General features: G+C 45.7%; 1 pseudogene across 1 annotated transcript in view; it reads left to right on the top strand.

Annotated features, from left to right (window-relative positions):
- The window catches only part of LOC309715212 (alpha-1A adrenergic receptor-like), a 9,984-nt pseudogene extending 2,558 nt beyond the window's left edge, over window positions 1-7,426 (top strand). The window contains exons 3-5 of the transcript XR_014280693.1: window positions 836-1,229; window positions 6,892-7,013; window positions 7,088-7,426. The product of XR_014280693.1 is annotated as an alpha-1A adrenergic receptor-like (transcript). The remainder of the gene's footprint in view (window positions 1-835; window positions 1,230-6,891; window positions 7,014-7,087) is intronic.
- The last annotated feature ends 12 nt before the right edge of the window (window positions 7,427-7,438 follow it).

Genomic DNA, 7,438 nt, shown 5'->3' with positions numbered 1-7,438 from the left:
ATTTTTCTGAGTATTTATATAAAAATATACATCATTCTGTCAAAGCAGCAGCGGAGCCGTCAGAACCAGTTTATATTTCCCTGATTAAAATCACTCAAAAGCATAATGTGTTCATAATGTTTCATCTAAAAACACGAAGCATGTTTAACGTAGCTTCACGCTGTGCAGTCAGCGACGTCCAGTTCACGAACCATCAAATACTTCAGAAGTAACGCAGAGTCGGGGCAGACTCACAATATAAATCATTTTGTTTCACTGAGATTCATTTATCGTGATAACCTGTAAAGACGCGTGACTAACAGCAGCTAACAGCAGCTAACAGCAGCTAACAGCATCCAGCGTGACTGCTGTAGCTAGCTCTTCCCCTGTAATGCTCATTTCCTACATTTCTTGTCTTTAATGCTAAACTGTGTTCGGTCGCTGTGCACATGCCCACAAACTTCACACATCGTTAAGGCTCATCATCTAATCTCATCTCAATTTAGGGGGCGACCGTGGCTCAGGGGGTTGGGAAGCGCATCTGTAACCGGAAGGTCGCCGGTTCGACCAGTAAGAATACATAATGACTGGAGGGATTATTAATCAGGAAAAATCTCGCCCTGTGTTAGCTGGGATAGGCTCCGCCCCTGTGACCCTGACTAACCTGTGATATTTGACATTTTTAAGCGTTTTTCTTTGATTTCTGGATGATTTCGCTGACATTTCTTTTAAAAACACGTGTCTGATGACGTTCTGCTGCCCGTCTCAGAGGCCTCACAGGTGGAGCTCGTGGTGCAGGTGTAGTGTTCAGGTGTGATGTCACGGTTACACATCTGACCTGTGCTTCCTCCTGCAGGACGACACCGTGTGCCTCATCACCGAGGAGCCGTTCTACGCCCTCTTCTCGTCCCTCGGCTCCTTCTACATCCCGCTCGCCGTCATCCTCGCCATGTACTGCCGCGTCTACATCGTTGCCAAGCGCACCACCAAGAACCTGGAGGCCGGCATGATGAAGGAGCGTGCGGAGGACTCCAGCGAGCTCACGCTGAGGATCCACTGCAGGAACCAGCAGATCCAGGAGCTGTGCCCCGCCTCCAAGGCCAGCGGGGGCGGGGCCTCGACCGGACGCAGCTCACTCGCCGTCAAACTGCTTAAGTTCTCCCGAGAGAAGAAAGCAGCCAAGACGCTGGGTGTGGTGGTGGGCATGTTCATCCTGTGCTGGCTGCCCTTCTTCCTCGCTCTGCCTATCGGTACGTCTGCACTTCCTCTTCACTCATGCCATCGCAACAACACATGCTCACAGGTGACCTTTAACCCCGTCGGCACCATTATCAAAACGCAGCGTTCAAACACTCGAGCCTTCAGGGTCAGAAGTCAAACCCTGTTAAAACCAACGAAGAAGAAACAAAAACGCGTTTGTGCTTCATTTTGCTCCGACCTGGTTTACGGTCTCTGACAGGTTGCAGCTCCAACAGCGCCACCTTCAGTCTGTTTCAACCTCCCGTCACACTTCCTGTTTTCAGTTTCAGTTTGTTAGAACAATCAGCCAATGAGGCTTCAGTCTGTTTGTGATTGGTGGAAACATTACTGAACTTAGCTGGCCAATCAAATCATTACTTCCTGTTTGAAATCCAGGGGAGGTGAGCTCTGATTCGCCTTTATCATGATCACAGAACAGGAAGTGCTCTTTGCTTCTGGTTCCTGTGCTGCTGTTAGCAAGAAACAGGGTCAGGGGTCAAACCTTTATGACCTCAGGTGAACAGCTCGCCCTGATCATGTGATCGTTCTTAAAGGTTCAGACTCAAATATGAGACACGAAGAAGAAATCAGAGTTTGGAGCGAGTGCTGAGCTCACATCTGGAGGTGATCTGGTGTGAACGCCTCAGACTCAAACTTCAGATAAAACTTTAAAGCCGCGCTCCGGCCGGCTCGGGATGAAGAGGAGCAGAATCTGGCAGAAAATTGGACGAGGATGTAAAGAGCTGCGACGGCGCAGCAGAAATCCTCCAACAACATCATTAGAGGAGAAAAACGGGTCCTCTGTTGGCTTTGGCAGCACAGCGGCAGCGGCTGATTATTTTGGGTTTCATAGTTTAAATATTTGAAGCTCCGGCTCTGCGTCAGCGGCCAATCAGAGGCCGGAGATAATGGGACCGGTCCCAGGAATGACTCGGGGCGTCCGCGGTAACGGAGCGTGCAGGAAGTGAAACACGCTCGCTGTTTCTTTATTTTCTGTCACAAAGTTAACACATCAGAGCCATCAGGCCACGCCCCTATTTGTAAACAAAGAGCTCTGAGCCAATGAGAGCAGCGATCTGAGGTTGATCTGAGGTCGGAGCTCCTTTAAAGACCCGGAAAGATCCAGAAAGAGCAAAACTGCACCTGAGCAGGAGGGGGAGTGACAACGCTTAGCACCTGCAGCTCTCTGAACATTAGTCCAGTCTGCTCTGTGGACTTATTCAAACTCATCAATCTGAAGATTTAAAAACAGGAAGTGATGTAAACAGAACATCTGACACTTACACGAGGCTGTAATTTACCTGTGTCAGACTCACCTGCTGTTTTACACATTTTTAAGCCTCCATGTTGGGCTCTCGTTTCAAGAAGTGACCACAGTGAAGTTATCAGCTAATGCTAGTTAGCTCGGTCTACCCCTGGTCTACACACACACACAAACACAGATACCTGCTAATTTTACCACAACCCTGTCTCCGCCTCCTCAGACGCTCTGTTACTACAGTAACGTCACAGCAGCCATGTTATTGGTCACATGATGTCATTAAAAAGGTTCCAACAGCACAAACATGTCCAGAGCTCCAGCTCAGGTGAAGCTAGCAGACAGCTAACAGCCACCTGTCAGTAACAGGTGGCCACGCCCCTAACAATACAAACTTTAAACAGATGAGTAATGAAGCATCCTCTCTGAGAGTGCAGCTCTGAGGTGTCACGCGTTCACAGCGGCGGTGCATATAAGGAGGTCGTCGGGCCTCCGAGCGCCGCGGAGTGGAAGGACTCAGACCTCCTAAAAAGGCTGCTGGAGGAATCCCCGTTGATCCGCCTCAGCTCGGCTGTAACTCTCTCAATAACACTGACTTATCTCAAAGAGCCCGCCAATCACACCGAGCCTTTCCCACAATCCCGCTGACTTCAGGTGACCTCTGGACCGCCATGGGTTTCATTAGAGACAGACAGCGGTGGCTTACTTTGGGCCGCGAGCCTCTGATCCGCTGAGTCTCAGAGAAACAGTTGCAGGATTGGACGAGCCCAATTTAACCCGCCGCTGTTTTCCCGAGACACACGAGCCGTCCACGACTTTGTGCTTTTCTACATCCGTCGAACCTCGTCCGGTTAAATATGGCTCAGTGATGTCTTCATACCGGAGTCACAGCAGAACTTCCTGCTCCTCCTCAGAGCTCAGACTTCTGAGGAGGAGCAGGGAGCTAACCTAACCCTAACCCACCTGTAGATGAAGTCAGTGAATGAATGTGAGCTCTGTTCATAATAATCCTTCTTTGTCTGACATCATGAGTGTTTGGAGACTTGGGCTGATTATTAGAAACTTCATGTTTAACCTGAATACCTGCTGCGGGACCCACGACTGTCAGAGACCGCCGCCCGCTGCGAGCGCTCCCTGGCTCCAAGCTGCTGACCTTCGTCACGCTGCATCAGCTCCGTGCTGAGTCATCATCTGCACTAAATCAGCAGAGGGGGCAACCCCGCCCCTCACAGACGCTGCTGAGCGCGCTCAGAGAGGCTCACAGCGCGGGAGGATGATGCTTCAGCTGGAGCACAGAGACACGTTTATAAACACAGCAGAAACGTGAGATTCTCTGGTTCCTCCTCAGCGCGCTCGCATCCACAACAGGAAACAGCAAAAAGACGCTACGCTTTAATGTGGACAGTGATCAGAAACCAAAGAAGAAGAGTGTCTGGAACCTGAACCATCACCAGACCAGGAGTTTTGCTTCCTGCAGCACAGAGGTGCATCATGGGAAACTGCAACATGTTCTAAACTTCAGTCAGTCGGCTGCAGGATCACCTTACAAGTCTATGTTCAGGGCAAAATAATCCTCCTGCTCAGGAGGCCGCCTCAGCAGCAACAATCTGGTCCTCTAGAATCCTCTGACACCAGGAGATCACCTCCACCTGAGAGATTGATTGATTGATTGAATCTTTATTTTGAACATGTTGAAAAAGTATAAAAAAAAAATAGAATTAAAAGAGACAAATGAACAAAGCAAACAAAAGGAAAACGAGCAACCACAACTCCAAATAACGTCCATGTTCAAAAAGGAGCAGGAAGAAGCATAAGCTTATTTAATCCCACCCCTTTTCCACTATCTAGTATCAATAGACTACAGAAATACCTCCTTGCAATTACATTATATGTTATGTGTAATTTATTATTATTTTTTAAATATATACACATATATGTTTCTATCTATCCATACATACGTATATACACACATACGCACATATACACATTTTCAATAACCCCATTAACACCTGAAGGATACACAACCTACAATTTTATATATATTTAATATATATATATATATATATATATATATATATATATATACATATATATATACATACATACGTACATATACACATTTTCAATAACCCCATTAACACCTGAAGGATACACAACCTACAATTTTATATATATATATATATATATATATATATATATATATATATATATACATATACATATATACATACATACATACCCATACCAACAAACCCGTGCATGCGCACACACATGAAAATATTAGACAAGAACACCCTATCAAATCTCTACCTTTTCCCTGTACCCTGTAAAAACCATATCCTTAAACCGCTGTTTAAACTGTGCCATGCTTGGACATTGCTTCATATCTTTACTTAGTCTGTTCCACAGCTTCACTCCACACACAGAGATGCAAAAACTTTTTAATGTTGTACGGATACGAGGATGTTTTAAATTTAATTCCCCCCTCAAATTGTGTCCCCGTTCCCTTTTAGAAAACATTTTTAGAATATTGTCAGGAAGCAGGTTATTTATTGCTTTATATATAATTTGTGCTGTGAGAAAATGAACCAGATCTGTGAATTTTAGAATTTTTGATTTTAAGAATAGTGGATTTGTATGATCTCTGTAACCAGTTTTATGGATTATCCTTATGGCCCTTTTTTGTAATATAAAGATTGATGATAGCGAACATTTGTAAGTATTGCCCCAAACCTCTGCACAGTAATTCAAATACGGTGCAATCAGGGAACAATAGAGAATGTGGAGTGTTTGTGGTCCAGAATGTGTTTTACTTTACTCAAGATTGAGACACTTCTTGAAATTTTGTTATGTATATGATTTATATGAGACTTCCAGTTTAATTTATCATCTATAATCACACCAAGAAACTTATGTTCAAGTACTCTTTCAATTTCCACACCATCTACATGAATCTGCACTTGTGCATTTCTAAGGGAATTCCCAAATAAGATAATTTTAGTTTTACTTAGATTTAGCGATAGTTTGTTCCTGTTAAACCATTTTTTAATTTTGCACATTTCTGAAGTAATTGTATCCAGCAGCTCCTTTAGAGAGGAGGAGGAGTCAGCAAGGCTTTAATGTGTGATCATAAAATAATAAAAACAGACGTGATGTCTGCGCTCTCACTGAACCTCAAACCTGATTTGTCCACAGCTGCCAAGTTTTTACTGGTGTCGGTTTTAAATGGTTCCTAGCTCACACCTGGAGCTCACACCTGCACAGAGACCGATGATCATGTCATTTATAATGAAGCTGATTTAGTTCTCTGACTTGATGAGATGCCAGCATGAACTTAGCCTGTTGTTGAGGTGCAGGTGGAGACGGAGGTGGAGGTGTGGGGGTCGAGAGCTCGTCACTCTTTGGTTTGATTGCAGCCCCAGTTTCACTCGAGTGTTTAGATTGTGAGGGCTTTGATTGGTCTGCGCTTCAGCCTTCCTCCTCCTCCTCCTCCTCCTCTGATGCAGCTCTGCAGGGCTGTGTTGTGGTGAACGCTGCCCTCTGCTGGTCATAATTCTGTCCTGCAGCTTTTTCTCTACACCACCAGGAACAAAAGTCAACGTCCTTTCAAAGAAAAACGAGCAGAAGTCAAAATAAAAATTATTTTTATTTAAGGAATAAGAAAATTCCTGCTTCGGTTCATCCTCCTTTCACACAGCTTCAGGTTCTTTATCAGAGTCCATCTTCCTCCTGACGTCTGTCTGAGGGTCTGAACACTGAACTGATGGTTTAACACCTGGATTTTTGTCTGTACACCTGAATCTGGAATAACACGTTTTATCAGCTGACTCTGATCGATTACTCAATTTGGATGGGAAACAAACATCTGCATCCATCTGTACGAATGGTCACACACTTCATTTGTTTAACAAAAAAAGGCTCATAAAGTGTTTAAAATTAGACTTTGTTACCAAATAAGACGGATTAGTGAGACTTTCCTGCTTGAGTGCAGCTAACTAAACAGTGAACAGCCACGTCCTGCTACAGTGGAGTGGACGGGATGTCCTGGTTTAACATGAACTCACTGCTGCAGCACTACAGTGATCCTCCCACACTGATGTTTAGTTTCTGTGTCCTTATTTACCTCTGAGGTATCAGTTCTGTCACTAGTTAGCTAACATGAACTAATGTTAGCCACAACCAACCAATCACATGACATCACGTTTGCACTGATGATGTTTTTAAAACTTTAAACATTTATTTGTTAAACCCAGCGTCACAAACAGACTTGCATCTGTGTGAGTGTCTGAGAGCAGGGCTCATCATGTCCCCTGTAAAGCAAGACAGAAGTGCAGCAGTCTCACCTGAAGCTTTGTGTTTGTTTGTTTGTTTGTTTGTTTGTTTGTTTGTTTGTTTGTTTGTTTGTTTGTGCTCAGGCTCATTCAACAGCAACCTGCGTCCTCCTGAAACCTTCTTCAAAGTCATCTTCTGGTTGGGATACTTCAACAGCTGCTTGAACCCAATCATCTACCCGTGCTACAGCCGCGAGTTTAAACAGGTAACAGTTTAAGCTCCGCCTCCTTGTCCTCCTGCAGGTCCAGCTGACTCCTCCTCTCTGCTTCCTGTCCTCAGGCCTTCATCCGAATCCTGCGCTGCCGCTGGAAGAGGAAGCGTCAGGATTGGCAGGCGTACTACAACTACCGTGGCCATCAGGGCTCCAACAACTCGTCCTTCATGAATGGCAGCCAGCAGACGTTGTCCTCCGTCAGCCCAAGTCCGCTCTGCGTCACATCCAGGCTCCGCCCACTGCCGTGGCCGTCTTCCTCCTCCTCAGACAGAGACCTCCTCCCTGGATCGGTGGCGGAACGAGGACGGCTGAGTCCGCGGCCTACACTGGCTAAAAAAGCCGGGACGGGGCGGAGCATGGGAGTGGGACGAGGGACGTCAATGAACAGGGATGCTTCTGTCTGAGCCGCACAGGAA

This window comes from Aulonocara stuartgranti (assembly GCF_965226115.1).
Source record: "Aulonocara stuartgranti genome assembly, chromosome: 10".
NCBI classification, from domain to species: Eukaryota; Metazoa; Chordata; class Actinopteri; order Cichliformes; family Cichlidae; genus Aulonocara; species Aulonocara stuartgranti.
Note: the sequence above shows the minus strand (reverse complement) of the source record. Positions and strands in the feature narration are given on the sequence as shown.